At 43.8% G+C, this 25,275-nt stretch overlaps 1 protein-coding gene across 2 annotated transcripts in view; it reads right to left on the bottom strand.

The window, feature by feature from the left end:
• The window catches only part of LOC110525363 (protein FAM222A-like), a 66,240-nt gene that overhangs the window by 3,783 nt on the left and 37,182 nt on the right, over positions 1-25,275 (bottom strand). Inside the window, exon 2 of one of the 2 annotated variants that reach the window (XM_036979496.1) lies at positions 17,274-17,372. The exons of the other annotated variant lie outside the window; for it this stretch is intronic. The gene's annotated coding sequence lies outside the window, so the exon portion shown is untranslated. The remainder of the gene's footprint in view (positions 1-17,273; positions 17,373-25,275) is intronic. 2 annotated transcript variants of the gene reach the window in all.

Raw genomic sequence — 25,275 nt, 5'->3', positions numbered from 1 at the left:
CTGGTACCAGAATTACACTTTCATAACCAAGCTCATGGGTCATGCACAACTGAAACTGGTGGTTGTAGTGGGGCTATGCTATCTGGAGTACCTGCAGCCATTCCAACCCCCCAAATTAAATGCCACAATGTTGGAGTCCGCTCACACAAAACACTTTGATTGGCCTTTACTCAAGTAGGAAGAGTTTAACCGACGTGAGTAGAGGTGGCAGGCAGCAAAATGTCCATACAAAAAAATAAAAAATGTCAGTGTTGGGGGGTGGGGTACCATGGCGATATTGGATTCAAACAACATTATTCAGACAATTTCATGGCTAATTAACTACGTCCGACAAAAAGTGGCATCAGGGAATATAACTAAATTGACCAACGATAAATCAACTGCCACCAATGACTTGTAACCTCTTCAAAAATGTCATTTTTCTGCAAAACCTAACAAAAAAAGCACCAAAATGAGAAGCCAAAGAACCAGTCAACGAATGTTATGGCAACCTGAGGAGTTGAGGGTAGGGGATGTGTGAGCGGGACTTACTCCATTTCATTTCCTATCACAAAGTCATGTTAAAGAGACTCCATAGCTAAGCAGTCACAACTCTAATTTCGCCGCTCCAATTACTGATACCATGTAGAGTTAATTTCTACAATGCAATGGGCCTTCAACTGTGAAAATGATTCAATCGACAAGATCCATATCATAAAGGAAATAAAGTGTGAGTTAAAAAGCAGGGGGAGGGCATAGTATTCATGTCTGTGAATTTAATGCCAAAATGGAAGATGCTTTTTAAGCCGTTCCCTTTGCTCCGACTACAAGAGGATTAAATGCTGTATGTCGAAGTAAAACATTGATGGTTCAAGACAGATATATTAGGCCTATATATCACAACCTTCAATAGTCAATGACAGATATATTAGGCCTATATATCACAACCTTCAATAGTCAATGACAGATACATCAGACTCCAGCATCACAATTGGTCCTAAATTAGACTTATTAAGACTGGATTTAAAAAAACACACAATCCCATGTTTATGGCTGTAAATTAACTGATCACAATGGGATGGAACTGTCATACACAGTCTACAAAACATTAAGAACACCTTAATATTAAGTTGCAGGTGTATGACTAACATCAAGTTTGAGTTTCCTGATAAGGACACTGTACATGTCCGAATCTGGACTTGTGCATAAAGGACCATAGGCATCCAGATTAGTGGGTAGCAGGACTGGGACACAACTCTCCCAACCCTCCCTGGTGACAGCAGTGGTGGCACCATGCTTTGATGTTCCCACAGGTACTTATTTAATTTGCTCTAAAGAGAAAAGAAACATGCTAATGGTACGGTGGCAGTTTTTTTCTGATCTTCTTTACAACACAGGATAAAAAAACATCTTTGATCGTCACATGGTTTAAAGGACCTGTGCCGCCCCTCGCACCCCCATCATTTCTCCTAATTACTGCCACATGAGAAAAAAAACAATTAAAAAACCCTGCCAGAAACAGCCAGGAAATTCTTTTAAAAAGGTGGATAATTCCCATTCCTTTCTGGTGAGTTTCCACACCTAACTGCTGTGCCGTATATTTTCCCTCCTGCAGAAACCTAGACTCAGTCTATGAGATCAGGCTGGCCACAGAGAAACGCCCCACTACTCCCTCCATCCATCTCTCCCCGGCTCACCCGTCATTTGTCAACAGGTAGAACCTATCTCAGCCCCACAAAGGCAGAGGAGTACAAGGATGAGGAGCAGGAGGTGGAGTAGAAGTATGAGGAGGAGTAGAAGTATGAGGAGGAGTAGAAGTATGAGGAGGAGAAGAAGTATGAGGAGGAGAAGAAGTATGGAGGTGGTAAATTAGTGTCTGTGCTTTTTCTGATTCTAATTGCCTACAATCATTTCTTTGTTGCAGGGTTTGTGACACACACACACACACACACAATTCTCTGCATCATTCTCCCGTTCTCTCGATTTTTCTGTTTCTCTCTCCCCCTCATTTGTGCACAAACACGCTCGTATGCACACACGCCCACAAACACACTTTGATGTGGTGTTTGATGTGCATGGCCAGGGTCTCTTCATCGGTCTTCTCCCAGGAGGAGCAGTATGTCAGGATAAGTAAACTAAGGCCATGGAGAAAGGACACTGCCTGGCGGTGTTCAGGCCAGATCTGCAGCTTTGTGGGACTTATTGGCTCTGGCTGCAGTAGATCACAGTGCTGAGCAGTAGAGTACAGATGGTACTGGCTGATAAACACACTGAGGCACCCACACACTGCATCCTCCCCCTACTGCCTCCCCCCAGGGCTAGGGGTTTCCTACACACACACACACACAGCATCCTCCCCCTACTGCCTCCCACCAGGGCTAGGGGTTTCCTACACACACACACACACACACACACACACACGCACGAGCTCCAGCTGTGATTGTGTGTTTCACTTGCCATCACTGGAGCATCCTGCTCTCTGCTGAAATGTAGGGCAGGGACGACAACAGGTGCCTGGGCGGGCGACAGCCTGCAATGCCTCCTGGACTAAATGCTTCACACTCGCTTCATTTCAACACCTGACAGCCCTGTACGGATTAATTACTTCCCCTGGGGATGGAAGAACAAACTTTTTTCTCTTCTTCAGAACGAGGCATGAGGCGACAACCGGCACTCTCACGTGTACATCTGAAACAGTGTCACAGAACAGAAGAAAAACAGGAAAGACCAACACGGCTTTATAGCAAAATGCTACGACTACCACTCTCCAAACCATCACTTCAATGACTATCCAACCCCGATACCACAAGATTAAACTACCTGAAGTGAAGAGAAGTGGCATTGCCGGGTGCAGCTAGTGGTGGTGAGAGCTGGACTGGGCTCCTACGCCAGGGTGAGGAGATGGCAGGGAGGCAATTAACGGGCTGACCTTTGCCCTTAACCACCCAGCACACAATGCCCATGTGTCAGAGCGGGCACATCTCTAAATGCCATCGCTCATTAGTGCCAAGCACCCGAGTAAGAGAGGTAATGTGTGTGTATGTTAGTGTATCTGCTGATGTAAAAAGGGCTTTAAAAATACATGTATTTGATTGATTGATGCACGGGTTGCCCGCAGTCCCCATGGTTATATCCACAGGGTGGGCGGGTTTAGGGTCATTAAATATTATGTGGATGAAGGGCAGGTGGGTGACGGGCAGGTTGAATAAGAGAAAACAATACCTTAAAATCCAATTTACACAAGACCACCTGCTCTTTCCATGGCATAGACTGACCAGGTGAAAGTGATAATCCCTTATTGATGTTACTTGCTAAATTAACTTCAAATCAGTGTAGATGAAGGGGAGGAAGCAGAGGAGACAGGTTAAAGAAAGATTTTCAAGCCTTCAGACAATTGTGACATGGATTGTTTCCCATGTGTATCAAGAATGGTCAACCAACCCAAAGGACCAACGCTTGGCATTGTGCATGGTGATCTTAGGCTTGTGTGCGGTTTCTCCTCCATGGAAACACATTTCATGAAGCTCCCGACAAACAGTTATTGTGCTGATGTTGCTTCTAGAGGCAGTTTGGAACTCGGTAGTGAGTGTTGAAACCAAGGACAGATTGTTACGTGTTACGCGCTTCAGCACTCGGCACTCCTGTTTCGTGAGCTTGTTTTGCCTACTACTTCAGGGCTGAGCCGTTGTTGCTCCTAGGCGTTTCCCTTTCACAAACACAGCTCTTACAGTTGACCGGGGTCTAGCAGGGCAGAAATTTGATGAACTTTGTTGAGAAGGTGACATCCTATGACGGTACCACGTTAAGTCACTGAGCTCTTCAGTAAGGCCATTCAGGTACCAATGTTTGCTTTTGCATTTACTCCCCGGGCCCTAAACGAAAGAAACAGACAGAAAACTTTACTTAAGTCAACTATATTGAAGCAATCTATCAATTTATTAAATGATTCTGGTGAGCAAGGGTTTATTTAGTCTTCTAGGGCAAAATATAATGACAGAAGAGAAGCTGCATTTAGCTAATTAGACATGTTCTACCAAAATGTTGGAAATTAGAAATATTTTAAATCAGGCGGCAAAAAAAAATCTCTGACCAGCACACCACTAGTGTCTGTGTGTACCACTACTGTAAACAGAGACCGAGACAGAGACAGAGAGAGAGACAGAGAGACAGAGAGACAGAGAGACAGAGAGAGACAGAGAGAGACAGAGACAGAGAGACAAAGACAGAGACAGAGACAGACAGAGATGGCAGAGCTAGGGATAAACTACAGCACGGTGAGATGGAATTGAAGAGAACAGGACTGAACAGCAGAGGGCCTTTCTCAACAGGGCCTTTAATAACACAAAGCAGATAAAGTGGATGTAACTGTTCTTGCATCGGTTTTGGTGACATGGAGCTCACCAAGGGCATCGTCCTTGGGGTGCCCTGTGCCGTCTTGTGGGAGCTGTGTGTGTGTGTGTGTGTGTGTGTGTGTGTGTGTGTGTGTGTTGCCCAATCCTGAACACTCAATTAACACTCCTTTAATTAGACAGCGGTACTCTGAATTCTGATTAACTCATTTTCTGTGTGTGGGGGTGGAGGAGGGAAAGATGTAGGAGGCAAGGTGGGAGGAGGAGGGAAGGATGGGGTGGGGGGTGGGGTCCACTGGGTATGATGAGGTCCACTGGGTACGATACAGCAATAAAGAGAACTGGGAACGGAATTAGACTGTAAAAAAAAAAAAAACTTAAATTCGGTGCACTTCTAAGTGAGGGGTCAAATTGTGTTGATCACAAGAAGCAGTGGCAGACGGAGTGAGCAGGAGAGCGTGGAGTTATGTGAGTTGGAGGCAAAGAAGGGAGGGAGCGAGGGAGGGAGCGAGGGAGAGAGGGAGGGAACAAGGGAGCGAGGGAGCAGGAAAGGAGGGAGAAGGAAAGGAGAGAGACGCGAGAGTACAGTATCAAATTCAGAGCAGCATAAAACTGGTTGGCATTCTAATTAGTGGCTTAATTGAATATTCACAGGAATAAGCCGGAAAGAACTGGATGAAATCCTCTCCTTCCTTGCTTCCATTTATTAGCGCTCCAAACGTTCTAAAATCATGAGCAGGTTGGGGATATTTCTAGTTATTATGAGAAGCCAACGAGTCACACATCAAATGAGAGCATCTGGTATTTTCTCATTCTCAGGCACAAGCCAGTATCAATGTGGTGCTTACTTTACACGTTCATCTATCCCCTCTTATCCTACACCAACAAAGCCAAAGGAAATGTCCTTGTTTAAAAAAAGAGGGGGAACTACTAGGTGGTTGGGCTGTTTGCAATTATGTCTTCACAGAATGATATACACATAACATGCATTAGCTTTAACCAAATCAAAAGATGCTGTGAGGACGAGAGAGTTGGGGCAAATACAACAGGAGCTGATTTGTAGGTAGGTAGAGGGAGAGGGAGAGAAAGATGAAAGAAAACACAGGGTCAGCCACAGTGCAACATCCACCAGGTTCACCGGCGTTAACCTGTTCTCCAGAGACGAGTTGCTGCTGTTAAATGTGCATGAGCTGTCAGCACCATTGAGGGCCACAGAGGACATTAGCTGCTGCAGCCCCAGCTTCAGCCCTGTCACCCTATAAACCACAATGCTTTTAGGCCAAGCCATCCTAATCTACTTTTTTCCATTTCCACCATGCTGCTGCATATTCAATCTGTCCTCCCTCCATCCACGGAGCGAGCAAGCAACGCTTTGCCCTTTCCACCTCATTGTTATGGAGCTATTCAAGTTAATAATTAATGGCTAGAATGGCCTTCCAATCCCTCATGCCCGAATCACTTACTTTGGAAAAAGTTTTACTTGTTTAAATGTATTGCCATTCGGGAATTGACAGATTTGAAAAAGCATTGTTGCGAGGGGACACCCTTGACCCGTGCCTATTGTTGGGTCCTTGGCTAGATTGAATCAGGGTCTATGACATTTCCCCCCCCCCCCCCCCCCCCCCCCCCAACGCCAGACAAAAGCAGGGCTGTGAAAGGAAGCGCAGGCCAGGGGGTGGAGGGAGGAGCCAGAGGCGGCACGCTAAACAATACCTGCCTTGTGCTAATGGAGGTGTCATCTGGCACATGGCTGATTAGTCAACGATTACAGGCCGGTCCTCGATTGCCGTGACAACTTCTGCAATGCACAATGGGCCCTGATAGAGCCAGCTGTTAGGTCCTCTGCAATTAACCCTGCATCCCTGTCGTCCCCGGCGGTGCGCCACCTCTAATTGACTATTGGGCACACAAAGCAGGGGCTGTAGGCCAGACCCCCCCCAGCCAGAGGTAAAAACTATAATAAGAGCTGTCCTGCCGACTCGGCCACCAGTCAATCAAATGTCTGGCTCCCCTGCCGGAGCTTCCGGAGGAGAGAGAGATGGAGAGAGAGAAAACTGAATGGAAGAGCTTGCGTGAGCCAGCTATCAACAGGGTACAGTTGCCTGGCGGGGGTGGGGGACATGTTGATTATGCCCTCAGTCAGGGAAACGAATTCAAGTGCATGTGGGGGGGAAATGAGAGTCCCGCTGCTTGCTTTGCTCAGCATCAGGAAAAAAACATCCCAGGTACACTCATCTATCTCAGTTAATCACAAGGTTGATTGTTACACTGAACAAAAATATAAAAGCAACATGTAAAGTGTTGTTCCCATGTTTCATTAGCTCCAAATAAAATGTTCCATATGCACAAAAAGCTTATTTCTCTGAAAAACACATTTGTTTACATCCCTGTTAGTGAGCATTTCTCATTTGCCAAGATAATCCATCCACCTGACAGGTGTGGCATATCAAAAAGCTGATTAAACAGCATGATCATTACACAGGTGCACCTTGTACTGGGGAAAATATAAGGCCACTCTTAAATGTGCATTTTTTACAAACACCACAATGCCAAAGATGTCTCAAGTTTTGAAGTGAGCATGCAATTGAGATCCTGAATGTTCACCAGAGCTGTTGCCAGAGAATTGAATGTTAATTTCTCTACCATTAGTTGCCTCCAACATCATTTTAGAAAAGTTGGCAGTACTTCCAACTGGCCTCACAACCGCAGACCCAGTGTAACCACGCCAGCCCAGGACCTCCACATCTAGCTTCTTCACCTGCGGGATCATCTGAGACCAGCAGCCCAGACAGCTGCTGAAACTGAGGAGTATTTCTGTCTGTAATGAAGCCCTTTTGTGGGGAAAAAAATAGTTCTGATTTGCTGGGCCTGGCTCCTCAGTGGGTGGGCCTGGCTCTCAAGTGGGTGGGACTATGACCTCACAAGCCAACCCATGGCTGTGCCCCTGCCCAGTCATGCGAAATCCATAGATTAGGGCTTAATGATTTTTTTTTGTTAATCGACTGATTTCCTTATATGAACTGTAACTCAGTAAAATTGTTGAAATTGTTACATTTATATTTTTGTTCAGTATTACACACACACACACACACAATTATCTGGATTGTGGCTTTATTAATGTAATTGTCCATCTACCCTCATATATATTAGGGTAGATCAGCTTTATTGCAGATAGACAATTACATTAATAAAGCCACAATCTATATCACTTCCAATCCCCCATATAGATATCTATTTTTTTTGTAAATATATATGTATTATTTTATATATAAAGTACCAGTCAAAAGTTGGAACACACCTACTCATTCAAGGGTTTTTCTTTATTTTTACTATTTTCTACATTGTAGAATAATAGTGAAGACATCAACACTATGAAATAACACATATGGAATCATGTAGTAACCCAAAACGTGTTAAACAAATCAAAATACATTCTATATTTAGATTCTTCAAAGTAGCCACCCGTTGCCTTGATGACCGCTTTGCACACTCATGGCATTCTCTCATGAAGTAGTCACTTGGAATGCATTTCAATTAACAGGTGTGCCTTGTTAAAAGTTAATTTGTGGATTTTCTTTCTTTCTTAATATGTTTGAGCCAATTAGTTGTTGTGACAAGGTAGGGATGTTATTTAAAATATGTATATTTTACATTTATTTAACTGGGCAAGTCAGTTAAGAACAAATTCTTATTTTCAATAAGGGCCTAGGAACAGTGGGTTAACTGCATTGTTCAGCGGATTTTTACCTTGTCAGCTCGGGGATTCGATCTTGCAACCTGTATAAAATATATATATAATAAATATATACATAAAAAAAATACACACACACACACACACACACACACACACACACACACACACACACACACACACACACACACACACACACACTTGAAGTCGGAAGTTTACACACACTTAGGTTGGAGTCATTAGAACTCGTTTTTCAACCACTCCACAAATGTCTTGTTAACAAACTATAGTTTTTGCAAGTCGGTTAGGACATCTATTTTGTGCATGACAAAAGTAATTTTTCCAACAATTGTTTGCAGACAGATTATTTCACTTATCCTGTCACTTATCACTTACCCTGTCACAATTCCAGTGGGCGAGATGTTTACGTACCGAAGTTGACTGTGCCTTTAAACAGCTTGGAAAATTCCAGAAAATTATGTCATGGCTTTAGAAGCTTCTGATAGGCTAATTGACATAATTTGAGTCATTTGGAGGTGTACCTGTGGATGTATTTCAAGGCCTTCCTTCAAACTCAGTGCCTCTTTGCTTGACATCATGGGAGAATCAAAAGAAATCAGCCAAGACCTCAGAATAAAAATTGTAGACCTTCACAAGTCTGGTTCATCCTTGGGAGAATTTTCCAAACGCCTGAAGATACCACGTTCATCTGTACAAACAATAGCACGCTAGTACAAACACCATGGGACCACACAGCCGTCATACCGCTCAGGACGGAGACACGTTCGGTCTCCTGGAGATGAACGCACATTGGTGCGAAAATTGCAAATCAATCTCAGGACAACAGCAAAGGACCTTGTGAATATGCTGGAGGAAACAGGTACAAAAGTATTTATATCCACACTGAAACGAGTCCTATATCAAAATAACCTGAAAGGCGGCTCAGCGAGGAAGAAGCTACTGCTCCAAAACCGCCATAAAAAGCCAGACTACGGTTTACAACTGCACATGGGGACAAAGATCGTACTTTTTGGAGAAATGTCCTCTGGTGGCTGCATCATATTGTGGGGGTGCTTTGCTGCAGGAGGGACTGGTGCACTTCACAAAATAGATGGCAACCTGAGGCAGGAAAATTGTGTGGATATATTGAAGCTACATCTCAGAATATCAGTCAGGAAGTTGAAGCTTGGTCGCAAATGGGTCTTCCAAATGGACAATGACCCCAAGCATACTTCCAAAGTTGTGGCAAAATGGCTTAAGGTCAACAAAGTCAAGGTATTGGAGTGGCCATCACAAAGCCCTGACCTCAATCCTATAGAAGATTTGTGGGCAGAACTGAAAAAGAATGTGCGAGCAAGGAGTCCTACAAACCTGACTCAGTTACACCAGCTCTGTCAGGAGGAATGGGACAAAATTCACCCAACTTATTGTGGGAAGCTTGTGGAAGGCTACCTGGAACGTTTGACCCAAGTTAAACAATTTAAAGGCAATGCTACCAAATACTAATTGAGTGTATGTAAACTTCTGACTCACTGGGAATGTGATGAAAGAAATGAAAGCTGAAATAAATAATTTTCTCTACTATTATTGCCCAGAAACCTGCTCCTTTTACTCTCTGTTCTGAACGTGCTAGACGGCCAGTTTGTAGTCTTTAGCCGTACCCTTATCCTACTTCTCCTCTGTTCCTCTGGTGATGTGGAGGTTAATCCAGGTCCTGCAGTGCCTAGCTCCACTCCCACCCCCCAGGTGCTCTAATTTGTTGACTTCTGTAAACGTAAAAGCCTTGGTTTCATGCATGTTAACATTAGAAGCCTACTCCCAAAGTTTGTTTTACTCACTGCTTTAGCACACTCTGCCAACCCAGATGTCTTAGCCGTGTCTGAATCCTGGCTTAGGAAAACCACCAAAAACCCTGAAATCTCCATTGCTAACTATAATGTTTTCCGCCAAGATAGAACTGCCAAAGGGGGCGGGTGTTAAAATCTACTGCAAAGATAGCCTGCAGAGTTCTGTCTTACTATCCAGATCTGCACTCAAACAATTTGAGCTTCTACTTCTAAAAATTCACCTTTCCAGAAACAAGTCTCTCACTGTTGCCACTTGCTATAGACCTCCCTCTGCCCCCAGCTGTGTCCTCGATACTATATGTGAACTGATTGCCCCCCCATCTATCTTCTGAGCTCGTGCTACTAGGTGACCTAAACTGGAACATGTTAACACCCCGGCCATCCTACAAACTAAGCTTGATGCCCTCAATCTCACACAAATTATCAATTAACCTACCAGGTACAACCCCAAATCAGTAAACACGGGCACCCTCATAGATGTCATCCTAACTAATTCGCCCTCCAAATACACCTCTGCTGTTTTCAATCAAGATCTCAGCGATCACTGCCTCATTACCTGCATCCGTAATGGGTCTGTGACCAAACGACCACCCCTCATCACTGTCAAACGCTCCCTGAAACACTTCTGCGAGCAGGCCTTTCGAATCGACCTGGCCGGGGTATCCTGGAATGACATTGACCTCATCCCGTCAGTAGATGATGCCTGGCTATTCTTTAAAAGTGCCTTCCTCACCATCTTAAATAAGCATGCCCCTCTGAAAGAATTTTGAACTAGGAATAGATATAGTCCTTGGTTCACGCCAGACCTGTCTGCCCTTGACCAGCACAAAAACATCCTGTGGCATCCTGCATTAGCATCGAATAGCCCTCGTGATATGCAACTTTTCAGGGAAGTTCGGAACAAATATACACAGGCAGTTAGAAAAGCTAAGGCAAGCTTTTTCAAACAGAAATTTGCACCCTGTAGTACTAACTCAAAAAAGTTCTGGGACACTGTAAAGTCCATGGAGAATAAGAGCACCTCCTCCCAGCTGCCCACTGCTCTGAGGCTAGGAAACATTGTCACCACCGATAATTTCACTATAATTGAGAATTTCAAAAAGTATTTCTCTACGGCTGGCCATGCTTTCCACATGGCTACCCCGGTCAACTGCCCGGCACCCTTCACAGCTACCCGCCAAAGCCCCCACCATTTCTCCTTTACCCAAATCCAGATAGCCGATGTTCTGAAAGAGCTGCAAAATCTGGACCCCTACAAATCAGCCGGGCTAGACAATCTGGACCCTCTCTTTCTAAAATGATCTGCCGAAATTATATCTCACTGGTCACCCCCAAAGCCAATTCCTCCTTCGGTCGTCTTTCCTTCCAGTTCTCTGCTGCCCATGACTGGAACGAATTGCAAAAATCTCTGAAGCTGGAGACTCACATCTCCCTCACTAGCTTTAAGCACCAGCTGTCAGAGCTGTTTACAGATCACTGCACCTGTACTTAGCCTATCTGTTAACAGCCTATCTACCTACCTCATCCCCATACTGGTATTTATTTATTTATTTTGCTCCTTTGCACCCCAGTATCTCTACCTGCACATTCATCTTCTGTTGATCTACCATTCCAGTGTTTAATTGCTATATTGTAATTACTTCGCCACCATGGCCTATTTATTTCCTTAACTTACCTAATTTTTTGTTTTCTTTTGTTCTACTGCATTATTGACTGTATGTTTTGTTTATTCCATGTGTAAATCTGTGTTGTTGTATGTGTCGAATTGCTACGCTTTATCTTGGCCAGGTCGCAGTTGCAAATGAGAACTTGTTCTCAACTAGCCTACCTGGTTAAATAAAGGTGAAATAAAAAAATAAATTAAATTTAAAAAATTGACATTTCACATTCTTAAAATAAAGTGATGATCCTAACTGACCTAAGATAGGGATTTTTTTTGCTAGGATTAAATGTCAGGAATTGTGAAAAACTGAGTTTAAATGTATTTGTCTAAGGTGTATGTAAACTTCTGACTTCAACTGTGCATATATTTTTATATTAATTCAACTAGGCAAGTCTGTTAATTAAGAACAAATTATTATTTACAATGATGTCCCACCCTGCTGGGACAATTTTGTGCCGCCCCAATCACGGCCAGATGTGATACAGTCTGGATTCAAACCAGGGACTGTAGTGATGGCTCTTGCACTGATATGCAGTGCCTTTGACCGCTGCACCACTCGAAAGTATAAAGATAGGGCTATTTGGTAAAATACCAAGTCCATATTATGGCAAGAACAGCTTAAATAAGCAAAGAGAAATGACAGTCCACCATTACTTTAAGACATGATGTTCAGTCAATACAAAAAATATGAAGAACTTTGAAAGATTTTTCAAGTGCAGTTGCAAAAACCATCAATCGCTATGATGAAACTAGCTCTGAGGACCACCACAAGAAAGGTAGACTCAGAGTTCTCTGCTGCAGAGGATAAGTTCATTAGAGTTACCAGCCTCTGAAATTGCAGACCAAATAAATGCTTCACACGGTTCAAGTGTAATATTCTTGTTAGAACCTAGTATTGAGTTATTTGTTATAATTACTTGCCATTAGATTTAAGGTGATTGAATTGCTCCCGAATTGTAATGTTGTTAATGCATTTATTTTAAGAAATATTTATTTAATGTATAAGTGAATAGGTTGGTTTGCTTTTAATTTTAAGTTGACCAATAAGTTGGCTTGTTAGGCTGTGGCCAATGGGAGTTGACCTGGTTAACGGGAGGCCTGGGGGAAAAAGAGGGAGAAAGACGTTGAGAAAAGGATGGACGTTACATTATGACCGTTGGTGAAGAAACATTCTAAAAGAAGATGTAAAAATAGAACAACACCCATACCTAGAGTTTTGAAGGGAAATACCGATTTTATTTTATGAGAGTTGTTATAATTTTGTTAAGAAAGACTTAGTAAAGACTGAAGCTACCGTCTCATCGTGGAGGTATTTGACAGCCTTGAGGTTGGCCTAGCATCGTGTGACACCGAGAGAGAATTGCTTGGGAAAGATTAACGAGTTCGTGTTCCCATGGGATTTCTGTTACTGCTAAAGAGTACTGTCTGCATTGATAGCTGTGCTTCCTGTGGATCTTGTGAGGAAACCTGCAAGGAACTGCCATACTTCACTGAGGGAATATCTACGAGTAGTGAGTAACCACGACGGTGGGGTGCTTCTGGACTTTATGTGTGTTGTCATTTTTGTTGAGCTCCAACGCACCAATGGGGTTAACTTCTTGATGCACCCATCCCGTTAACAGGATCATTTTCATCAACATCCCCTGAATTGCAGAGTGCCAAATACAAAAAATATTTAAGTTTCATGAAATCACAAGTGCAATATAGCAAAACACAGCGTAGCTTGTTGTTAATCCACCTGGTGTGTCAGATTTCAAAAAAGCTTTTCGGAGAAAGCATACCAAGCGTTTATGTAAGGACATCTCTCTCAGCAGACAAAACATTACAAACAGCTAGCAGCAAAGTAGATTGGTCACGAAAGTCAGAAAAGCAATAAAATGAATCGCTTACCTTTGATGATCTTCGAATGTTTGCACCTACGAGACTCCCAGTTCCACAATAAATGTTCCTTTTGTCCCATAAAGATTATTTTTATATCCAAAATACCTCCATTTGGTTGGCGCATTATGTTCAGAAATCCACAACCTCGAGCGGTCACGACGGGGCAGACGAAAATTCCAAATAGTATCTGTAAAGTTCGTAGAAACATGTCAAACGTTCTTTATAATCAATCCGCAGGTTGTTTTTACAATTATATAATTTATATAATCAATAATATTTCAACCGGACGATAGCTTCTTCAATAGGAGAGAGAGAGAAAATGTCTGCTCCACTCTGTTGCCGCATGCAAAACGCTGCTGGCACCCAGGCATCCAATGACGCGATGTGATCTTTCTCGCTCATTTTTCAAAATAAAAGCCTGAAACTATCTCTAAAGACTGTTCACACCATGTGGAAGCTATAGGGAAATGAATCTGGTTGATATCCATTTAAATGGAGGTAAGGCTTGCAATGGAACAGAGAACAGCACTTCCTTGTTTTATTTTCCTCAGGTTTTCACCTGCAATATCCGTTCTGTTATACTCAGACAATATTTTGACCGTTTTGGAAACTTTAGAGTGTTTTCTATCCTAATCTGACAATTATATGCATATTCTAGATTCTGGGCCTGAGAAATAGGCAGTTTCATTTGGGTATGTTTTTCATCCAAACATCAAAATACTGCCCTCTACACTCAAGAGGCAAGCTTGAAACAATTTGGACATGGGTTGTGCACGAATCATTAAGGTATATTATTTATTTATTTTGATGTGGTGCTTTGAAAATGTAATAATACACATCTTGAACCTTATGTTGCCTTGGTGGAGTCATTTACTGTTTCAATTTAATTTAATGCATGGGAAAGTATATCCTTAAACAAGAATCTATAATCATTCCATCTGAAGTTAATACCCTATTTGTCATCACCCTAGATAGTTTACAATAGGGATTCTTATTGAAGATGTCCTTCTCACTAAACATCCCATACTGTTGAGATATTCTACGTAAGTTAATATCGTGAAAGTCAAATTCGAGACTGGTGAGAGGCTTACACATGTACAGTGCCTTGCGAAAGTATTCGGCCCCCTTGAACTTTGCGACCTTTTGCTACATTTCAGGCTTCAAACATAAAGATAAAAAACTGTATTTTTTTTGTGAAGAATCAACAACAAGTGGGACACAATCATGAAGTGGAACGACATTTATTGGATATTTCAAACTTTTTTAACAAATCAAAAACTGAAAAATTGGGCGTGCAAAATTTTTCTGCCCCCTTAAGTTAATACTTTGTAGCGCCACCTTTTGCTGCGATTACAGCAAAAGGGTATGTCGCTTGGGGTATGTCTCTATCAGTTTTGCACATCGAGAGACTGAAATTCTTTCCCATTCCTCCTTGCAAAACAGCTCGAGCTCAGTGAGGTTAGATGGAGAGCATTTGTGAACAGCAGTTTTCAGTTCTTTCCACAGATTCTCGATTGGATTCAGGTCTGGACTTTGACTTGGCCATTCTAACACCTGGATATGTTTATTTTTGAACCATTCCATTGTAGATTTTGCTTTATGTTTTGGATCATTGTCTTGTTGGAAGACAAATCTCCGTCCCAGTCTCAGGTCTTTTGCAGACTCCATCAGGTTTTCTTCCAGAATGGTCCTGTATTTGGCTCCATCCATCTTCCCATCAATTTTAACCATCTTCCCTGTCCCTGCTGAAGAAAAGCAGGCCCAAACCATGATGCTGCCACCACCATGTTTGACAGTGGGGATGGTGTGTTCAGGGTGATGAGCTGTGTTGCTTTTACGCCAAACATAACGTTTTACATTGTTGCCAAAAAGTTCAATTTTGGTTTCATCTGACCAGAGCACCTTCTTCCACATGTTTGGTGTGTCTCCCAGGTGGCTTGTGGCAAACTTTAAACAACACTTTTTATGGATATCTTTAAGAAATGGCTTTCTTCTTGCCACTCTTCCATAAAGGCCAGATTTGTGCAATATACGACTGCTTGTTGTCCTATGGACAGTCTCCCACCTCAGCTGTAGATCTCTGCAGTTCATCCAGAGTGATCATAGGCCTCTTGGCTGCATCTCTGATCAGTCTTCTCCTTGTATGAGCTGAAAGTTTAGAGGGACGGCCAGGTCTTGGTAGATTTGCAGTGGTCTGATACTCCTTCCATTTCAATATTAATCGCTTGCACAGTGCTCCTTGGGATGTTTAAAGCTTGGGAAATCTTTTTGTATCCAAATCCGGCTTTAAACTTCTTCACAACAGTATCTCGGACGTGCCTGGTGTGTTCCTTGTTCTTCATGATGCTCTCTGCGCTTTTAACGGACCTCTGAGACTATCACAGTGCAGGTGCATTTATACGGAGACTTGATTACACACAGGTGGATTGTATTTATCATCATTAGTCATTTAGGTCAACATTGGATCATTCAGAGATCCTCACTGAACTTCTGGAGAGAGTTTGCTGCACTGAAAGTAAAGGGGCTGAATAATTTTGCACGCCCAATTTTTCAGTTTTTGATTTGTTAAAAAAGTTTGAAATATCCAATAAATGTCGTTCCACTTCATGATTGTGTCCCACATGTTGTTGATTCTTCACAAAAAAATACAGTTTTATATCTTTATGTTTGAAGCCTGAAATGTGGCAAAAGGTCGCAAAGTTCAAGGGGGCCGAATACGTTCGCAAGGCACTGTAACAGACATCTCAACATCAACTGTTCAGAAGGGACTGTGAATCAGGCCTTCATAGTCAAATTGCTGCAAATAAACCACTACTAAAGAACATGATTAGGAAGAAGAGACTTGCATGGGCCAAGAAACACGAGCAATGGACATTAGACAGACATCTCCCAAATTGGAGATGTGTATTTCCCACCGTAAGCATGGAGGTGGTGTTGCATCGGTTGACATGGCCTCCACAATCCCCCAACCTTAACCAAATTGAGATGGTTTGGGATGAGTCGGACCGCAGAGTGATGGAAAAGCAGCCAACAAGTGCTCAGCATATGTGGGAACTCCTTCAAGACGGTTGAAAAAGTGTTCCAGGTGAAGCTGGTTGAGAAAATGTGAAAGGCTGTCATCAAGGCAAAGGGTGGCAATTTGAAGAATCTCAAATATAAAAACCTATTTTCATTTGTTTAACACTTTTTGGGTTACTACATGATTCCATATGTGCTATTTCATAGTTTTAATGTCTTCACTATTATTCCACAATGTAGAAAATAGTAAAAATGAAGAAAAACCCTTGAATGAGTAGGTGTTCTAAAAACTTTTGACCGGTAGTGTATCTGTACTGTTAGTTTCTCTATTTAATTTTTAAAGATAAAAACAATTTAGGTTAAAAGAGTTAGTTTTAAAAGATGAGTATGGAATTGCATGGCTGATTATTTGGTTAATTACTTGCTTGGAGATGACATCTAAAAAATATATTTGAATGAGATTTAAAGATTTGGTATGTAGGCTAGCTATAATTGTTCAGATTCTTATGAAAGTTCATGATGACAAAGATATCTTGAATTATGATTATGATGCATAGGCCTACAAACAGTACATGCAGGAAAATAATTCAGTCTCACCCCACCCCCATCTGTGAACGCCCGGTCTCTGATGGCTACTTGACTAGTAACAGAAATATAGGCATATTCCCGGGAAGGGAATGAGAGTGTTCCATTGACGGCCTGTTAGGCCCTGCAATCTCACATCTGATCTATCACAGCCAACTACAGAACCATGTCAAAAATGGATTTAGACATCAAAAAGTTGTAAAAAACTCATATGACTCGTAATTGTTATCTTTAATTTCAAAGAAGAAGGTCATTCTCACCTCAAATCCAATCAAATAATTTCCTTGCAAATGTTGGCTTTGTGCTTCCTTCCTTCAGCCTCCTGGCACTGATCACCTCTCCTCTTCTCAGGCGCCTGCCTACGAGAGCAACTTCATTGTCATAAATTAGCTTCAACAACTGTAGCCAAGATCATTTTCTCCTCATCTTTGCATTATTTTCTACTAAAACATCGATACATACAGTTCTTTCATTAAATATTTCGACCCCCTTCACTTTGCTACCTTACAGCCTTATTATTTAAAAAAATCTACATACATCAATCTACATACAATACTGCATAATTAGAAAGCAAAAACAGGTTCAGACATTTTTGCAAATTACTATTTTAAAAAAACTGAAATATCACATTTACACAAGTATGCAGACCCTTTACTCAGTACTTTGTTGAAGCACCTTTGGCAGCGATTACAGCCTCGAGGCATCTTGAGTATGATGCTACAAGCTTGGCACACCTGTATTTGGGGAGTTTCTCCCATTCATATTTTCAGGTCTCTCCGGAGATGTTTGATCGATCGGGTTCAAGCCCGGGCTCTGGCACGGCCACTCAAGGACATTCAGAGACTTGTCCCGAAGCCACTCCTATGTTGTATTGGCTGTGTGCTTAGGGTCACTGTCCTGTTGGAAGGTGAACCTTCATCCCAATCTGAGGTTCTGAGCACCCTGGAGCAGGTTTTCATCAAGGATCTCTAATTTGCTTTGTTCATCTTTCCCTCGATCCTGACTAGTCTCCCGGCCCCTGCCGCTGAAAAACATCCCCACAGCATGATGCTGCCACCACGCTTTACCGTAGGTATGGGGCCAGATTTCCTCTAAATTATGCTTGGCATTCAGGCCAAAGCGTTCAGTCTTGGTTCCATCAGACCAGAGAATTTTGTTTCTCATGGTCTGAGAGTCTTTAGGTGCCTTTTGGCAAACTCCAAGCTGGCTGTCATATGCCTTTTAATGAAGAGTGACTTCCGTCTGGCCACTCTACCATAAAGGCCTGATAGGTGGAGTTCTGCAGAGATGTTTGTCCTTCTGGAAGGTTCTCCCATCTTCACAGAGGAACTCTGGAGCTCTGTCAGAGTGACCATCTGTCAGGGAGGTGACCAAGAACCCAAGGCTGTTCTCCACAGATTGCACAGTTTGGCCGGGCAGCCAGCTCTAGGAAGTCTTGGTCGTTCCAAACTTCTTCCATTTAAAGAATGATGGCCAGTGTTCTTGGGGAACTTCAATGCTGCAGACATTTTTTGGTACCCTTCCCCAGATCTGTTTCTCGACACAATCCTGACTTGGAGCTTTACGGATCTCATGGTTTGGTTTTGCTTTGACATGCACCGACAACTGTGGGACCTTATATAGACAGATGTGTACCTTTCCAAATCATGTCCAATCAATTAAATTTACCACAGGTGGACTCCAATCAAGTTGTAGAAACATCTCAATGATGATCAATGGAAACAGGATGCACCTGAGCTCAATTTTGATTCTCATGGCAAAGGGTCTGAATACTAATGTAAATAAGGTATTTCTGTTTTCTATTTTTAATAAATTTGAAAACATTTCTAAAAACCTGTTTTCACTTTGTCATTATGGGGGATTGTGTGTAGATTAATGAGGATTTTAAAAATGTAATCCATTTTAGAATAAGGCTGTAACGTATATAGCGATATAGTTACGTCCATTGTTTTTATTATCTATTTGGTATTTATCTCTATACCCAGACATTAATCAATCAACTAATTTGTTGGTTTGATGTAGCAACATGCCTTTTATGGGCTGTAGGGGAAATGATTGAGGATTGATTGATTCTGAAGGAGTTCCCTATGCACAGGGCCTAACACACACACAAAATCCTGTTTAGAACAGATTATCCAAACCACTCCTCTCCAGTTGAAGCTTACTTCCTCTAGTAGCTAGCACTGTGCATCATCTTATTAGCCTGGATTTTCTCCCTCTCATTTCTCACACTCTCTCACCCAGAGTAAGTGAGTTCCTTTTGGGGTGCTTGCAGAGTGAAATCACCTTGTGGCGAACACTTTATTATCTATAGTCAAAGCGTCACCAAATAGCATTCTACACACACACACACGTGTCACTTTCCATTTGTCTGCGCTCAGGCTGCATTAGCAGAGCCCCGGGCCGAGCCCAGAGCAGAGCCCCGGGCCGAGCCCAGAGCAGAGCCCCGGGCCGAGCCCAGAGCAGAGCCCCGGGCCGAGCCCAGAGCAGAGCCCCGGGCCGAGCCCAGAGCAGAGCCCTGCAGACACCACTGCTACAATACTCAAGTGTTACCATTATTAGGATTATTAGACAGAGTAGTCCTAGTAACGCTGGTGGTCATGTCATAATGGTACCTTATTAGTGATTTTGTTATCCAGAGAGACCGTTTCCATATGTCACCACCACAAAATTCCTATGGCTGAATTATTCAAATGAAGCTTTCTTGCTAAATATTTATTGTTGTTGGTCATCTTAGCTCAGTGTTGTTTGTGCAGCATATATCATGGACAGATTGTATAGCGGATAAACAGAGATGTGTCTGAAATGGCACTCTATTCCATATGGGCCCTAGTAAAAAAATACGGCACTATATAAGGAATAGGGTGCAATAGGGCTCTGGTCAAAAGTAATGCACTATATAGGGAAGAGGGTGTAATTTCACATGCAGCCAAATAGTTTAAAAAACTCCCCACATTATTAAAAGGAGGTAGCTGACTATATTCAACAGTGATTCTAGTCTTCCATCTCCCGGGTTGAGTAGATAGCGAGACCAACAGAGAGCTGGCCGAGCCGGTACCCCTTTGTGTTGGCTGGGGAGGAGGAATGCAGGACGTCAGCAGTAGCCATGACGGCTCTATTGTGGGAAGGAGGCCCGTGTACCAAACAAACACTGAATCTGGGGCAACATGTTTACCCCCACAATTCACGTGACCCCGATAAACAAAACAGGCCAAACAAAAAGAGCTATGCCAAAAAACGGGTGTCCAATTGAACTTTTAGACAAATTTACAATCTCACGCCGCCGGCATAGCCCATAGACCCGACCTCCTTTCAAACACCAAGACACGCCAGTCTTTCTTTATTCACCAGCCTGTCCTTTGGTTAAAATGGAGTATACCCTAGGGGAGCCTGGGCCTGGTACCGTGCATGGTTCTGTACCAGGCCCAGAACCATGGCGGTATGGCTGTGACGAGCCTGGCCACCCTCATTGTACACACAGCATGATCTAGAAAGCAGAGCTTTATCAGCAAATACCCGAGTCAGCAGCACCGGCGAGTGGGGGGGCTGTTATGCGTTGCGACTGGCACACCAGCCGATATTGTCATGTGTGATTAGGCCTGTGCTCACGAGCCCGTGAACTCATTCCTGTGGCATCAAAGTCACCCCAGCCCCCTGATCTCTCCCTCCCCCGTCTCTATCCGTTTCTCTCCCACTCCGCCCAGCCCCCTCCAACACAATGTGCCCCCATTGCCCTGTTTGAAGCTGCGCTCCAGTGCCGAGGGACACAGAGCCAACATTCAACATCAACCCAGACTGGTTTTCATTTCCAAAACAGTAGTGTTGACCTTTTTATACACTAATGATCCCTGATCTCTCACACACACACAAGCATGCACTGGGGCACTAGTTTCAATCACAACACACCTCTCCAGATGATAGCCCTGATAAAAGAGGAACAAAAGGAGGCTCTGTGTAAAGCCACACACACACACACACACCAGCTATATCATCTATGATTACAACAAGGCACCTCTTCTGTCCTGGCTGCTGTCTTTCAATAGTATTTGCGACTGTGCTACACTATTTCTTAAAAATGCCTACACAAGGGGAGCAGATCCGGCGGCAATGCACACAAAAACACACAGCACCCGTCCTCCACAAACTCAAGTAACCCAGAGTTTGAGTACGGGACCTGAGGACTGGAGATTGTAGGAGCACACAGAGACAAAAATAACAGGCAGTCAGGCAGGCAGGGCAGCAGAGGGAGAGGAGGGAAAGCCGGCTCTGGGCAGGGCTGTCAGACTGGAGAAGGCCTGCAGGTAAATGGGAGAAGGCTCCCGCAGGCTGCCTGAGGCAAAAGCCCAGGCCCTTCTGTTCTATCATTTAGGAGACAAGTCCTCCACTGATTCCCAATTAATATTTAACGCTGTACAGACAACAAGGCCCTCCACCAGCGAGTGAGAGAGACCTTTAATGACTCAATGCAGGTCAGAAAGGAAACTTCCAATCTGGATGGATACCGGTCTGGATATATGAGTAAGGAGAGATTGAGTGTTCTCTCTACATAAATCCTTGTGTCACTTAAAAGCAGTGTAGTTTGGATGGATGACTCGTTTTAGCCCTTAGGGATCCACAGAGCAGTAGTGACAGCCAGGGTCAGCAAGAACACTCACATCTGACACAGTTACTGTATACCGCTGTAGTCATGATACCTCAGAAGTCCAATCCCCTTACACACGCACACAATACAGTCAGGTAAGAGTATTACAGCATTGTTAATTATCCACATTTTGATGAAGAAAGAGTCCTACCCTTGGCAGTGATAGGCTGCCATATCTCAGCGACAATAGAATGTCACAGCCAGCACACAGTGATAGAATGTGTTACTGTCCTGCACCTGAGATACCAAAATGCCATCTAGCTGGGAACGGGTAGCCTACAGTACGTTTCCAAACCAAGTCCCAGTGTGGCCAAAACTAGAGTGGCCTGCTTTCTGGAACCTCACTGCCCTATGAAAAAACAACACTCCACACCCCAACGCCGCGCCCCATAAACAGACGGCAGAGGGCAGAGCGAAGGGGCATGGCACTGTGGGATGCGGCCTGCCGGAAATTATCTTCTGAGTGCCAGCCCTGAGATGCCCGCCACCCTCCTGGCACAATTGAGTGCCAGTGGGCATGAGACAGGCTGCTGGTGCGTGTACTGTATGTCCAGACTGTGTCCGTCCACCAAACCACAGACCCAGGTTCAAATAGTTGTTTTCTTTCAAACATATTTGAGTGCTTGATCGCGATTTGCACTTTTGGAACTATTCCATTCGTTCCATGGTGCCAGGCAAGCTTCAATCGAGCGCAGGTGAAGAAGTTACATCATGATTTTTAAAATTTGTTTTATTTATGTGAGTGGCTGTTACACTTAGTGGTACTGAGGGGGTGTGGCATTGAACACTTGGCTGTCAATCACCTCTCACTTTGAGAAAGGCCACTTTAACATCTCTCCCTGTTCCCCAACGCGGAATAAATGGAATAATGATGGCGGCCGGCCATGTGCAGTGAGCCTGTGGAATTCCAAACGGGAGATGGAAGAGGCAGTTCAATCAGTGGGGAAAGGTCAAGTGCATGCAGATTCTCCCAGGGTACACTGCTCCTCCCCTCTCTCGCCTATTCCCTCTCTCTCCTCCTCTACATTTCCACTCCAGTCCTCTCTCCCTCCGGGCTCAAAGGCAATCAGGGAAAAGGTTGTCATTTCTGCTGCCACATTTAAGTATTCTATAGAAAACCTTTCCCTTTCCCAGGCTGGAGGTATCCGATTGGATATGGAAAGGTAATTCTACGGTCATGTTTACCTCTGGCTCAAACACCAGCGAGAGAGTGGTAGATAGGGTTCTTTGTCAGACACAGACTATTCCCTATATATTGCACTACTTTTTGACTAGGGCCAATAGAATATCAGCGTATTTCCTGTTCTAGCCATTCTATGTCTATGGATACCAGGCACGTAGTGAACCTAGGATATCAGCATAGAAATAGATTATCAGAATGGACATTCCCATTCATTTTGACCCGTTCAAGTTATTCTATTTCTACTGATGCCATAGAAACCCTCTGTGCACCTCCGTGATTGGCTCTCGAGGCCTGCTGGATGATGATATCAGCGTGCCTTCTGGACGTGGGGTTTAGAATCAGGGTCTGCTGTTGGCTAGAGGCACGACACAGATTGAGCTGAAAGTCTGATCCAATCAGGGGGCAGAGCCCGAGGTCTGATCCAATCACGGGGCAGACACAGGAGCGTCTGTGACATGTGCGGTCTAACAAGGGCAGCACCTACAGCGGACTGACCGGGGAAAGAACCCACGACGTGCAGATCCCAATCTGACGGGGCTGTCAAACACGCCATATTGATAGCTACGAGCGTCACGGTCACTCTTGCTGATCTTGCCAACGTCAAACAAACCATATGATGAAATAAGAGAATAAAATGACCTGGACAGTGAACACATTCTCACATCCTTATCAAATTGTTATATTCTCATCAAATTGTTACTTTCTCACATACTCGTCAAATTGTTACATTCTCATCAAATTGTTACATTATCAAATTCTCACATTCTCATCAAATTGTTACATTCTTATGTAGGTGAAATGAGAAGTTGACCTGCTGTAGAGAGTACAGTAGCCTCTGTCTGGGACTATAAAAAGGTTATATCCTCTCCTCCAAATGAATGGCTGCTGAGTGCTGCTGTGCTGTGGTCCCTCCTGACCGGCCCTCTTAAGGGCCCTACACACGCTTTCAAACAGAGCGTCATATACAGTGTGTAGCGGCCTTTCGTTGGGACCCTCAGCCTCTCTCTTAGCCCTCAGCTACACCCTTCTCTGTCTACACCTCCCTATTTAGAGAGAGGCTGGTTCCACAACCACAAAGGGGTGAGAGGAATAAGCCTGGGTGCCTGGGGACTGGAAACTACGTTCAGTGGCATCCCTCTCCCCATACAGGCCCAGGGCCTTCCCTCTCTCTCCCCCGACTGGTCTGGGTGCCCTCTCTCTGGGGGAGAATGGCCTGAAGAGAGACACTGGCTCCATTGCCGTGTCCTCCCCTGCTTCTCACGAAGTGCAGCGTATAGTGGCAGAAGTGATGGGGAGGGGAGGACGGGAAGGGGGGTTGCTACAAATGTCCCATAAGGGGAGATTTAATAAAAAATGACAGGTCCTGGTGCGCGGATAGTGCAGCCCGATACACAGGGAATTTGGGAACGCTGAAAGCAAATGCCTATGATTTATAATTTAAGTAATTCCTCCCCACTCTTAATTCCACGGCCAGATAGCCAGAGAAGAGATTTTTGTTTTAAATCTAAAGGCCACCCCAGTGAGGCTAATCCAATAGGATGTTTCTAAAGGTCCAGTGCAGTCAAAACCTAGATATTTCAGTGTTTTATAAATATTTACACACTATGAGGTTGGAATAATACTGTGAAAATGATGATAATGCCCTTTTGGTGTAAGAGCTGATTGGAAAGACCACATTACATTTTTTGCCTGTTTTGGTGGGATGGGGTTTTGGCCTTCCATGGTGACGTGACCATGCGGTAAATTAGTCAGACCACTAATAGAATGGGAGGTTCAAACCTCTGCCAATAACAGCTACATTTCAGTTTTCCCTCCCCACCCAGACAGTCCTAGACACATTTTTTCTTGAGAAATTGCCCTTTGCTAAGAAGCTATTTTTATTTATTTTAAACCATTTTAACTGAAAACAATCACAGTACGGTACTTAATTGTTACCCAGAAAACATTTGATATCGAGATAAAAATGGCTGTATTGGACCCTTAAACGCAGGGAGTCAATGGCATTTTAAAAAGCCAGTCTCCCTCTCTTGTTCTCCCCCATCGCTCTCCCACTCCCCATCTTTCTTTCCTTCTCTACATACCGCTCTCCCGCTTCCCATTTCTTTCTCTCCCTCATCACCCTCTCTTCATCTCTTTCGCTCTCCTGGCCCAGATGCAGAGCAGACTGTGATAATGGAAACATCCCTCTCTTTCCGCCTCCCGTTTCTCCCGCTAAGCTCTATGCGCTCGGGGGAAATTGATTGTCTGGCGAGCCGATCTGAACTCTTCCCGCTGATGGCGAAGCCAGTTAAGTCCTTTTTTATTGAGGGTATGAGGGATTTTTAATGGGAGTCGCATCAATGAACTGTGCAGCTGCTCAGCATCGCTGCCCCCCTCACCCACCACCACCACCACCACCACCACCTCCTCCTCCTCCTCCTCCTCCTCCTCACCATCC

The sequence above is a fragment of the Oncorhynchus mykiss genome, chromosome 6 (assembly GCF_013265735.2).
Source record: "Oncorhynchus mykiss isolate Arlee chromosome 6, USDA_OmykA_1.1, whole genome shotgun sequence".
Classification (NCBI taxonomy): domain Eukaryota; kingdom Metazoa; phylum Chordata; class Actinopteri; order Salmoniformes; family Salmonidae; genus Oncorhynchus; species Oncorhynchus mykiss.
The sequence above is the reverse complement of the archived record's forward strand: the minus strand, read 5'-3'. Positions and strand labels throughout refer to the sequence as shown.